The sequence below is a fragment of the Oryctolagus cuniculus genome, chromosome 21, assembly GCF_964237555.1.
Source record: "Oryctolagus cuniculus chromosome 21, mOryCun1.1, whole genome shotgun sequence".
NCBI lineage: Eukaryota > Metazoa > Chordata > Mammalia > Lagomorpha > Leporidae > Oryctolagus > Oryctolagus cuniculus.
Genome location: NC_091452.1, coordinates 12,596,083 through 12,608,172, shown reverse-complemented (window position 1 = coordinate 12,608,172; position 12,090 = coordinate 12,596,083). Strand labels below are relative to the sequence as shown.

At 40.6% G+C, this 12,090-nt stretch overlaps 1 protein-coding gene across 5 annotated transcripts in view; it reads left to right on the top strand.

Moving 5' to 3' along the window:
- Window positions 1–12,090, top strand: part of MED13L (mediator complex subunit 13L) — a 322,472-nt gene that overhangs the window by 174,571 nt on the left and 135,811 nt on the right. The gene's annotated exons all lie outside the window — the stretch shown is intronic.

Genomic DNA, 12,090 nt, shown 5'->3' with positions numbered 1-12,090 from the left:
AGAATCAGAACTCAAACCCAGGGCACTCATATGCAGGCATCCTAACCACTGCACCAAAAACCAGCCCTTTTTTTCTTTTTTGATGTTGACATTTTTGATAAAGCCAGGCCATATGTTGGCCTTTTAATTCAAGCTAGTTTTCTAATGGTTAGATGCCGGTTATACTTTTTAGTAGGGATCCATAGCAGTTATGTCACATTCTGCTCAGTATATTATACCAGGAAGCATGTGATGTTGAGCCCAAATAATATTGGGGTTCACTTGCCCCCTGCACAGCAAGCCAAGCACTGACACTTGAGTGGAGGGGGAAAGTATTTATTTATTTTGTAGTGTACAGAGCAAGGAATCAGATGTTGCTGAATTCCTGGACTCTTTGAACAGTGTTGAGATTGAGCAATGCAGGATCCATTTGTGTATGAGTGTCTGGTTGGTCCAAGTGCTTAGCTGCCTTCCTTTGATTGCTCAGTAGTATGGGGCCATGTGTTATTTGAGAATGTTGTGATGGTGAGATGGACTCCAATCTGTTTGGAGTCTGCGGACATTATTTGTTCACGGTTCCTGTGAAGTGTCTCAAAATGAAGTATAGTATTAAGATATTAACTAAGGAGGGGATAATTGAATTCAGCCTTATATGATCTGTGTTCTTGTTGGGGCCAGCCTGACCCATGCGCCATTCCTTTAATTGTAGTGAGCTATTCTTTAGTAAGGAGAAGACTAATAATTAATTATCAAAGTGGAGACACAGGAATTGCAAGCTAAGTAGAGCGACTGGGCTTGATAAAGTCTGCATCAAAGGCATTTGGGGTGTAGAATAGGTGCTTGGTTTCAATGTTAGTGTCATTGTTAATGATAACATTTTTTGATCACTTGTTGGAGTGCTCTATCAGAGTTTTCACTGTAATTTAGCAAGTAATTTTTTTTAAAGATTTATTTATTCAAAAGATGGAGTTACAGAGAGAGGTAGAGACAGAGAGATGATCTTCCATCAGCTAGTTCATTCCCCAGATGGCCACAATGGCCGGAGCTGAGCTGATCTGAAGCCAGGAGCCAGGAGCAGGAGCTTTTTCTGGGTCTCCCACATGGATGCAAGGGCCCAAGGAGTTGGGCCATCTTATACTGCTATCCCAGGCAATAGCAGAGAGCTGGATGGGAAGAGGAGCAGCCAGGACTAGAACCGGTGCCCATATGGGCTGCTGGCACTTGAGGCCAGTGCGTTAACCCACTGTGCTATAGCACTGGCCCCTTAGCAAGTAATTTTTAGCTATGAGCTTTATCAATTCTATTTTGGTAATTAATAAGTAATTTGTGTCTGAATATAATGAGATTGTGTAATTTCCTATTTTGCATCAAATTTTCACCGATATATGTAAGCTGCTTTAGGTTAGTCCTTGCCTAAATCAGATATTACTATCATGGCTGTAATGGTAATTTTCAAATGCCACCATTTCTTCTACTTAAAACTAAAACAAATTTGAGCGAGACAGAGAGAGATACCTACTGATTCACTGCCCAATGACAGCAACAGGTGGGCAGGGCCATGTTGAAGCCAGGAACTGGGAACCCAATCTGGGTCTCCCACTAAATGACCAGGACCCAGCTATCTGAGCCATTACCTATTGCCCCCCAGGTGGGTCTGGGCAGAGAGCTGGAGTAAAGGAGTGGAATCTCAGTTTAGGCCGGGCATTCTGATCCGTGATGCAGGTGTCCCAGGCAGTGTTTTAACTGTTGAAGCTAAACGCCTGCCTCTCCTTTGTTTGTTAGTTCATGTTCTGTTGTAAGGAAGAGCATTTCATTTCCCCTGTCTTCCCTCCACTTTTCTTTCTTTTTTTTTTTTTTTTCTTTCGCTTGCCTAGCTATCTAGCTGTCTTTTTCTAGATGTATCAATTTTGACTCATGGATTCCTGTTTCACCCAGTGGGTGATAATTTATTATTATTGTTATCTGTTTTGATGTCCAACTTCTTCCAGATTGGACCAGAGCAAACCGCTCATGATGGCTGCTGTGTCCTTAATGCTGTATTCCTTTTGGTGTTTGAGCACCTCATTACTGTCTGTCAAAATAGTCTGTTGCAGACTTGGAATAGGGATTTTAGGGTAGAAATAAATGATAAAGTCTACGTATTGTAATTTTGAGTCATCAAAACTTTAAGGACATTCTCATACCATTATATATCTTGTCAAGCCATTGGCAGGGGTGACAGCACTGCAGTATCACTGCTCAGGGTGCTTGAGTTATATAGTTGACAAGTCTGACTCATGCAGAGAGACTTTCTCATCACATTTCTGTACATCTCCTTCTGAACTTTAGTTGCGAATTCCGTGATCTGGAGTAGACCTGAAGGCTATGTGTTATTTAGGTAGAGTACCTATAGAAGCATTGTTTTGGTTGTAAGAGGTAGGCAGGCACTCTTCAGTATTCTGAGTAGCCGGTAATTCTCTCCTATGACAGAACAAAACAAAACAAAAGTACATACAAATTTCTTTCAGGAAAATGTGGAAAATTTACATTTTCATAATCCTATGGCAGAAATAAAGTTCTTATGTCTGCACAGTAATTAATGCACCTTTAGACATAGTTCTTTTTATATAAAAATTCTAATGGTATATGAGGCAAAGCATATATTTACAAAAATTGTAGCTCATTGTGTTATGATTTATTCCTTTGAGAATACTACTAATGATTTTGTAATAGAATATTTTTTCTTTTCAGTCTTGTATTTTAAATAGTAGAATGTTTCTTTCCTTTGGGAGAAAAGAATAGCAGAAAAACTGGAAGACAAATTTATATAATTCATTTCTTCTGAGCTCATGAATTCAGAATTTGTGATGAAAATTGAGGTTCAAGTTAAGTTGGATTGTAAGAAAACTATCTCATGCAAAATAAAGTTTGGGATAGTTCTAAAGAGTGTTGATGAATTAGACCTTGGTTTTGATCTCTGGGTCTGCTACTTGGGTAGTTATTTCGACTTCATTAAACCTTAGCTTGCAGCCTATAAATTAAGTATAGCATAAACCTTGAGTTTTTGTTAAAGGACGTACATAATGTGTGCCACGTAATGCCTGATATACTGCTAATGACAATAACATGGACCCAGAATTGTGGTTATGGAGCATATCATTCCAGGACTGTATCACTTTCAGGGAACTTTTGTTTCCTAAATGGTTTTTCCTTAGTTTTTAAATTAATCAAACTTGTACAGTGGATTTATTATTTCACTTTTTTTTTTTCATTTACTACCTTGAGAAACACATTTAAAGCTAAATAAGAGTCATATGAGTCAATCTTTCAATCTTTTCTGAAGGCTGTGTTTGCTAGTGTATGATGAATAATGTCTTCACAGAGATTACTATAAAAATTTCACTATCAAAATTAACAAATTTCACAGTAAATTTCATTTCTCATGGCTGTTGATTGGTGCTGAGGTAGCATTATATTGGTATTCTGTGGAATATTTTGTGTTCTAGGGTAATATGTCTTAAAATATTTTTATCTTTCATTTCTGTTATAACTTAATTATTTATATATGTATGCTATATTATACATGCTTAACCAGGGTCATCTGTCCATTAAAAAATCCAAAAACAAAAAAAATTACTGGTTTGCTCAAGATAATTTTTCATAGAGAGATCAGATTGAAGCTAACATATTTGGCTTTAATTTTATATACCTTTCCAGAAGTCTTTGTCTTCATTGCTTCAGAGATGAGATGTTTTGGGTCTCAGCTCTGCCGAATAACCAGTTATGTGACGTGGACCAGTGACTTAAGCTTGCTGAGCCCATGTCCTTTCACCTAAAGCATGGTGAAGGGCTTTTTGGCCCGCATCATACCTTCTCATTACAGCAGCTCAATAAAACAGCTTAATTGCTCTTAGTAGCTAAGAGAAGAATTGATGTCACTATTTCCAGATTTGGACAGCATTAATTCTGGAATCCCATTCTATCATTTCCATTTTGTGTGTCATTCATCCTCTTTTTCAATGCTTCTGGCTATGTGAGCACAGCTTCCCAAAGGAGTTCTTTTTATCTTCAGAAGTATTCAGTGCTAGACAGTCTTTCTTAAACTGGGCAGAAATCTGTCATCTTGTAACTTTCACCTCTTCATCTTCATTCTTTGGGGTCATAGATAACTCATCTGATACTACTTCTGTGTAGCTGTCTGATTTCTTGGTCCAGCTAAATCTTTTCTTATTGTTTGTGTTGCTTATAATAGCGAATTCTCCACTTCTGCTTGTCAGCCTTCCAGATATCGCTTTTGTCAGTCCCATTCTCTTCATTTTGATTGTCACTTGCATACTTTAAGATATTATTAAGTGTTTCATAAAGTATTGCAATAGCCGTTTTCATCTATCAGATGAGGGTCACTTACACCTAGAAGATCTGAGTGGCTCACAATAATAGAGGCTTATTTCTTGCTCATGTTGCAGGCCCATTGTGAGTCACTAACTGCAGTATTGTTAAATTTCCTCTTTCTGCCAAGACTTTTGCAGATGGGGCAGCCTCTGTCCAATACTTCTTGACTCTTGTTGGAGACAAAGAATGGAGGCAAACACATGGTAGCCCATTGACTACTGTTTAGAAGGGGCATGTGCCACTGTGGTCACATTTCATTGGCCAAGACTTTTACCACAAAATGTAAATTGGTGACAATTCTTTATCAACAGTAGATACCAAAGTTACACTGTGGGACAGGCAGGGATAGCATATGTTTGGAAAAATAATCCATCTGCCATACTTTTTAAAAAACATTTATTTATTTGAAAGACGTATAGTGGCATAGAGAGAGTGTCGCTCCCCGTCTTCGTGGAGGAACGACACAGGACCCTGCGCTGTTCTTTCGTCTGCTCGGCTGTCCCCGGGTTTGCTGCTGGTTCTTCCCGGGTTGGCTACCGACCCTTCCACCTCCGTGGAAGGGCGGTTCCCCCTGCCACATTCCCCACTTCCGCGGGGGAGCGGCACACCGCCGGCCGGCTCTCTCGGGGGCTGCACAGGTGTTCCTCAGGTGTTCCCCCTAGATGTTCCTCGTGCATGTTGTCTCTCTCCTCCTTTATAGTCCTCCTCCGCCAATCCCAACTCTGCTACCCACATGCCGAGTACGCTGCTCTCCTCCAGTCAGGAGCAGGTCCTGCTGTTTATTGGTTGAACTGGAGGCAGCTGTGTAGAAGCTGCTTCTCCCTTCTCAGCGCCATATTGTGGGAGAGCAGATGCATAGAATAAGTCTTAATTCCAGTAACTTAGTCTAGTCCGAGTTGCTCCCAGTTGCTCCCCACAGAGAGAAGGTTCACTTCCCAAATGGCTGCAATAGCTAGGTCTGGAGTAGACAGAATCCAGGAGCCAGGAACTCCATTCTTGTCTCCCAGGTGGGTAGCAGGAGCCCAAGTACTTGGACCATCATCTGCTGTTTCTCCAGGCACAGTAGCAAGAATTTGGATGGAAAGCAGAGTAGCTGGTCCTTGAGCTGGTATTCTGATTTGGGGTGCTGGTATCACATGATGGCTTAAATCACTGCTCCACAATGCTGACCACTACCATAGCTGTTAAGTTGAGGTATTTTCTCCTTTTAATCTGTCCTCTAAACAGCTTCAGTTATATTGCTGAAACACAGAAGTTTCTCAAATGTAAGGATGGATATATTTATCCTTTTTTTTTTTTAAAGACTGAACCATTTGGCTTCTTTTGATATTTTCTTCAATTGTGGTATGTCAGAGTTCTAGTATAAGGGCCAGTGCTTGGTATAGTGGGTTAAGTTTCATCTGCGGTGTCAATATTACTTGTGAGCGCTGATTAAAGTCTGAGCTGCTCGCTTCCTCTCCAGCTCCTTGCTGATGTGTCTGGGAAAGCAATGGAAGATGGTGCAAGTGCTTGGGATCCTGTACTTAAGCTGGAGACCTGGATGAAGCTCCTGGCTCCTTTAGCCTGGCCCAGTGTGACCCAGCCCTGGCCATTGTGGCCATTTTGGGAGTAAACCAGTGGATGAAGATCTCTCTGTCTCTGTCTCTCTTTCTGTATAACTCTTTCAGATAGATAGATAGATAGATCTTAAAAAAAAAAAAAAAAAGGCAAGAACCCTAGTATTAGAATATTTAACTATTCTAAGTTTTATATTTTAGATCATGTAGTAACATTTATTTTTTCTCTCTCTTGAGAAAGCAAGTGTGCTTTCTATTTTCTAATGATCAATTATCTCTTTTTGGCAAACTGCCCAGAATGATAAAATACCATTAATTTAGTTTTTGCTTATGCAGACAGAATCTCTGTGACTTTGACTTGACTTTCCTTCTTTCTTCTGTGCCCCCATTTCCCTCACCCACTTCCTAATAATTCACTAGTTTGGGTTGTTCTTAAGCAGTCTTTCCAAGTCAGTGAAATTTTGTTAAATACTTTTTTTTAATTTTCTCAAAGGTTCCACCTTTTATTTTAAATTTAGGGAATCTCACACTCCTATTGTTTGAAAAGTACTTTGGCTGTGAGCAGATTACAGAAAATAAAACCTGTAATTGTTTTGCAAGAGTTTCTTCAGTTGTCAGTTTTAGTACTGCAGACATAATGGCCAGTTACTCTTAGTTTTTGTAGTTGGTGTAAGTTTTCATAACATGCCATATCCTTTTCAGATAACTCTATCAAAAGGAAGTAAAACATTATGTTGAAGTCTATTACATTTAAAGATTGATCTATTTATTTGAAAACAGTGTCAATGAGAGACACAAACACACATGTACACATAAACACACAAAGTGGTACTGGGTGGAGATGAATCTTTGAACTGCTCATTTCCCTCTAATGGATGCAACTATGAAGGTGGAACCTGGCCAAAACTAGGACCCAGTACTCATTGAGGTGTCTCACATGGGTGGCAGGGATTCAAACTCTTGGGTCATCATCCATTGCCTTCCCAAACACATTAACGGAAAGCTGGATTGGAAGCAGAACAGCTGGGACTTAAACCTACATCCCAGTTTGAGATGCTGGCATCACAGGCAGTGGTTTAACCCACTGTGCCACAAAGCCATCCCAAGGTTGAAAGGTTTGAAAAAAGCCAGGACGTTCAGTTAAAAAATGCATGGTTTCTATTACTGCTTCAGTAACTTGCACCACATTTGGGACTCAGGAAAATTTTGCTTCTGTAGCTTTGTAGATATATTAAACTATTTGGTATAATGTTGCCAAATTGGCATTATGTGTGGTAGTATACTTTAATTTTTTAAGTTCTAGATTAAAACACATAAGCAGGGCCAGCACTGTGGCATAACGGGTAAAGCCTCCGCTTGCAGTGCTGGCATCCCATATGGGCGGCAGTTCGAGTCCTGGCTGCTCCACTTCCTATCCAGCTCTCTGCTGTGGCCTTGGGAAGCAGTAGAAGATGGCTCAAGTCCTTGGGCCCCTGCACCCATGTGGGAGACCCGGAAGAAGCTCCTGGTTCCTGGCTTTGGATTGGTTCAGCTCCAGCCTTTGCTGCCAACTGGGGGAGAAAACCAGTGGATGGAAGGACCCCTCCCCCCCCCCCAGCTCTGTGTAATTCTGACTTTCAAATAAATAAATAAATCTTTAAAAAAAAACACATAAGCTAAGTTTGATGAGAAGCTTATTTTTCTCCTCTAAGATGCAGATCATTACTTTGCACACAATAAAAGATTGTATGGCTCTTTCAAAGCTGTCTGATCTATCATGTCCCTGCTTTCTTAGGGAGACTTTAACCTATGGGTATTTGACATTGTAAAATGCAATTGCTCTTCAAGAGTAGTCTACGCTCCAGCTTCCCTAATGGGTGGTCAGCATATTCACCTACTGTAGCTGGTAACACTGCTGTAAAATTGCCTTTGACCCAGAGCCTTCGGTCTGCCAAGAATTGGTGTTTACACTTAGTTACACTAGTTCTCCTTTGGAAAAATACAATAAATACAATATAGAGGAAATTATAGTAACATTGTACTTGTAAATTTCTAGGTTTTTAAACTTTTTTAGAGAAGATTCATTTGTTAATTTGAAATGCAGTGTTACAGAAAGGGAGAGAGGAAGTGAGGGGAGAGAGAGAGAAAGATTGGTTTTCCATCCATTGGTTCACTCCCCAGGGGACTGCAATGGCCAGGACTGAGCCAGGCTGAAGCCAAGAGCTTCTTCCAGGTCTCCCACATGGGTGGCAGGGACCCACGCACTTGGGCCATCTTCTGCTGCTTTCCCAGGTACATAAGCAGGGAACTGGATTGGAAGTGGAGCAGCTGTGGTGCTAACTGGTGCCCATATGGGATACAGGTGTCACAGGTGGTGGCTTTACCTGCTATGCTACAATGCCCCCCTCCTTTAATGATTTATTTATTTATTTATTTGAAAGTCAGGGTCACAGAGAGAAGGAGGAGTGGAGAGATATCTTCCATCTGCTGGTTCACCCTCTCCCATCCCCCATCCCCCCCCCCCCCCCCCCCCATGGCTGCAACAACTGGGACTGGGCCAGGCTGAAGCCAGGAGCCAGGAGCTTCCTCCAGGTCTCCCACGTGGGTGACAGGGGCCCATGTAGTTGAGCCATCTTCTGCAGCCTTTCCAGGCCATTAGCAGGGAACTGGATTGGAATGGAGCAGCTGGGACACAAACCAATGCCCATATGGGATCCTGGTTGGAGGTGGCAGCTTTACCTACTATGCTGTCACACGGACCCCAAATTTCTAGGTATTAATGTGCTATGGTTTTGTTATCAAGTGGGGTGATCATCAAAGGGCACATGAACAATGCCTTTGGATGTGGTGATTTCAGAATAATATAAAGTGCCTTAGAGCATATTTGTAAGTTCAACTCTAGTTGAATAAATGGCTATTTAATATTGCAACATCAAAAATCATTGGATATAGTCATAATAGGAGCAACAAATGAGTCATAAATAAATTTATATTTTATTGAAATGCCAGAATGTGCTATTTTTTTCAAGGAAGTAGGAAAGTAAGTCTGTAGTAGACCTAGTGGGCATAAGCTTTATTGAGAGAGACTGTACAACCATTGTAGACACAAGTGACTGAAAATACATACCTAATTGTAAAAGTCTAAAAAGGAATATCTTTGCTTTAAGTCTAATCAGTCTGTCTATTTAATATTGCAAGGTTAGGGAGGAGGTTAGGATTTTAACTTTTAAAACTTTTTTTTTTGTAGTCTGGGAAAGGGATTAGACACTAAGGTGTTCATTTATTTGAGAGGCAGAGAAGTCTTTTTATTTATTTGAGAGGCAGAGAGAAATCTTTGATCCGCTGGTTCATTCCCCAAATGTCAGCAGTGGCTGGAGCTGGGCCGATCAGGAGCCAGGAGCTTCTTCCCTTTCTCCCATGTGGGTTCAGGGGCCCAAACACTTAGGTCATCTTCAATTGCTTTTCCAGGCACCTTAATAAGGAGCTGGATCGGAAATAGAGAAGCTGGGACTCAAACTGATGTGTGATGCCGGCACTGCAGGCAGAGACTTAACCTACTATACCACAGCGCCAGCCCTGACACTAGTGTTTGAAACTACAGCATAGCTGCAGTTCTGTTTACGTGTATTAGAGTAGACCTTCCCAGTGAGATTGGGCCTGTGAAGAGAGAATGGGAATCATGGGGTCTGCTTGGCTCCTTGAGATGACATCTGCTAGGCACAGTGGGAACCTAACGTAATGAAGACACAGGGGTCAGTTGGAAGAGGTTTCTTCAGCCCTCAATTATATAGGTGTAATTTATTTGGGAATTGGAGCAATGTAGTTTGTAGGAAGGAATCTTCTTTGTATGCATGTTTGGTACAGATTCAAGTGGTGAGGTAAAGCTTTGATGTTGGAGAGGATGTTCTGGTTTGAAATTATAGAAAATTTATATAACATTTTAAAAAGTTATATAAAATTTGGTGAAGTTATCTAACATTTATATAAAACATAAAATCTATGTGAGCAGTTCTGTAACTAGAAAATATTAAGATGCAGTTTGATTGAGAGCATGGTAGAGAAAACACTGCTTGGACTCTTTAATAGATGAAGCCTATTATACCCACATCATTTGAGATCTCAGAGGAGCCCAAGCCACTGCTGGATGCCCTTCTATGCCTCCCAACTACCCCATCTAGGAAAGGGCTTGTAAGTTGGGCTGTGGCTGCCACTGTGGCATTTATAATCATGCATCAGGCCTGCTTGTGGCTGTAGGATGGGCGATGAGGGCTTGCTGACTCTGGAGTCAGGTTGTGTTTGTAGCTAATTATTCAGAGCCATATGGCTTGACACAGAAACATTAAGTACACACATAGCCTAATTTCATTTTCATTTTCAGCAGCTATTTTTTGAAACTGATTTTTGGAAGGTGGTGGGGGTTTGGAAGAGAAGTTATTTTCTAATACTATTGGTTAAAGACTTTTATAAATCTGGGATCACAGTGATTTTACAACATAATATTGTACTACTTTACAGAACTCTTGTCGTATCTTAGTGATTAGGGTTACTGAATGGACAAAAGGGTTAACAAATATACAAAAGTATTTCAAAAAGTCAGTAGAAAAATGAAATTAAGAGACATTTATTCTGGTGCAAAAAATGTTTGAAATCGATGCATTTTTTTTCCATACTATGCATTTTTCTGTGTACTTTTTTTTTATTTTTTTTTATTTTTGACAGGCAGAGTGGACAGTGAGAGAGACAGACAGAGAGAGAAAGGTCTTCCTTTGCCGTTGGCTCACCCTCCAATGGCCGCCGCTGCAGCCGGCGCACCGCGCTGATCCGATGGCAGGAGCCAGGATCCAGGTGCTTTTCCTGGTCTCCCACGGGGTGCAGGGCCCAAGCACCTGGGCCATCCTCCACTGCACTCCCTGGCCATAGCAGAGAGCTGGCCTGGAAGAGGGGCAACCGGGACAGAATCCGGCGCCCCAACCGGGACTAGAACCCGGTGTGCCGGTGCCGCAAGGTGGAGGATTAGCCTATTGAGCCACGGCGCCGGCTCCTGTGTACTTTTGAAGACCCCTTGTATGCATGATGATGTTGATTTGAAACAGTTTTTGGCAGATGGAATATATTTATTAGGTTTATTTTTGAAGTTAAATATAAAATTTGTTCCTCAAAAATAATAAAAATTGATAGAGTGTAAAAAGGGGGAAATTATATTTCTGATAAAATTTTTATATCTTAGAATTATCTCTGTAAAATATTTAATTATTTTCTTCACATATAATTGAGAAATTTGGGCAGTAGTGCTAGCCTTTCTAAACATTTTTTAGGAGCCGTGTAATTCCATACATGTTGAGTATCTTCTATGATTTTATTTTTATTTTTTTAAACACACAGAGCATGCTTCTTTTCAAAATATTGTATAAAACATTTTAAAGTGTTTGATTTATTTGAAAGCAGAGAGAGAGAACCCTTTCCAAATGCTTGGAACAGTCAGGGGTCCAAAGTCTGGAGCTGGAAACCCAATATAGGTCTCCAACATGGGTTACAGGGATGCGGCTGCAACAGCCATCACAGTTGCCTCCTAGGATGTCTGTTAGTAAGAAGCTGGAATCAGGAGCTGGAGCCTAGACTTGAACTCAGGTGTTCTGATACAGGATGTGGGCATCTTAACTTGCTGGGGCAAACGCCCTCCCCAGTGGCAGTGTTTAATAGGAAAATTCCTAACCTAGGATTTGCTTCACAGAATTCACCAATCATGAGAAATCATGTGTAGTGTTTTGCTTTTTATTCATTTTTTTTTTCTGGAGAAAGGCTTAATAATAACTTTCATATGATTTTCTTCTTCTTTTTTAACTATAGACTCATGACCCTAAAATGATTGAGACCATGGACTTAGTACCTCAGCTTAGTCTGCTAATGAGTCAGTATATTAACAGCATACCAATTAAGTGGAGCTATCTTCCTTAGCAAAGATAAAACTCCCCTCTCATTTCCTCCCAAAATTTCATCTTCATAACACTATGCTGAAATACTTTCCGTAATGCCAGCCTTGGAGAGACTGTGGCAGTGTCCCCCAGTCCCAACATCAGTCCTTAACTAATTGACTCAAAATACTGCTTCATCCAGTATAATTCTGTACTCTCACCTTTTCCTTTTTGTGTGTAGAAAATCACTAATCTCATAGAAACTGATTAGCAATTAAAAAAATCACACAAGT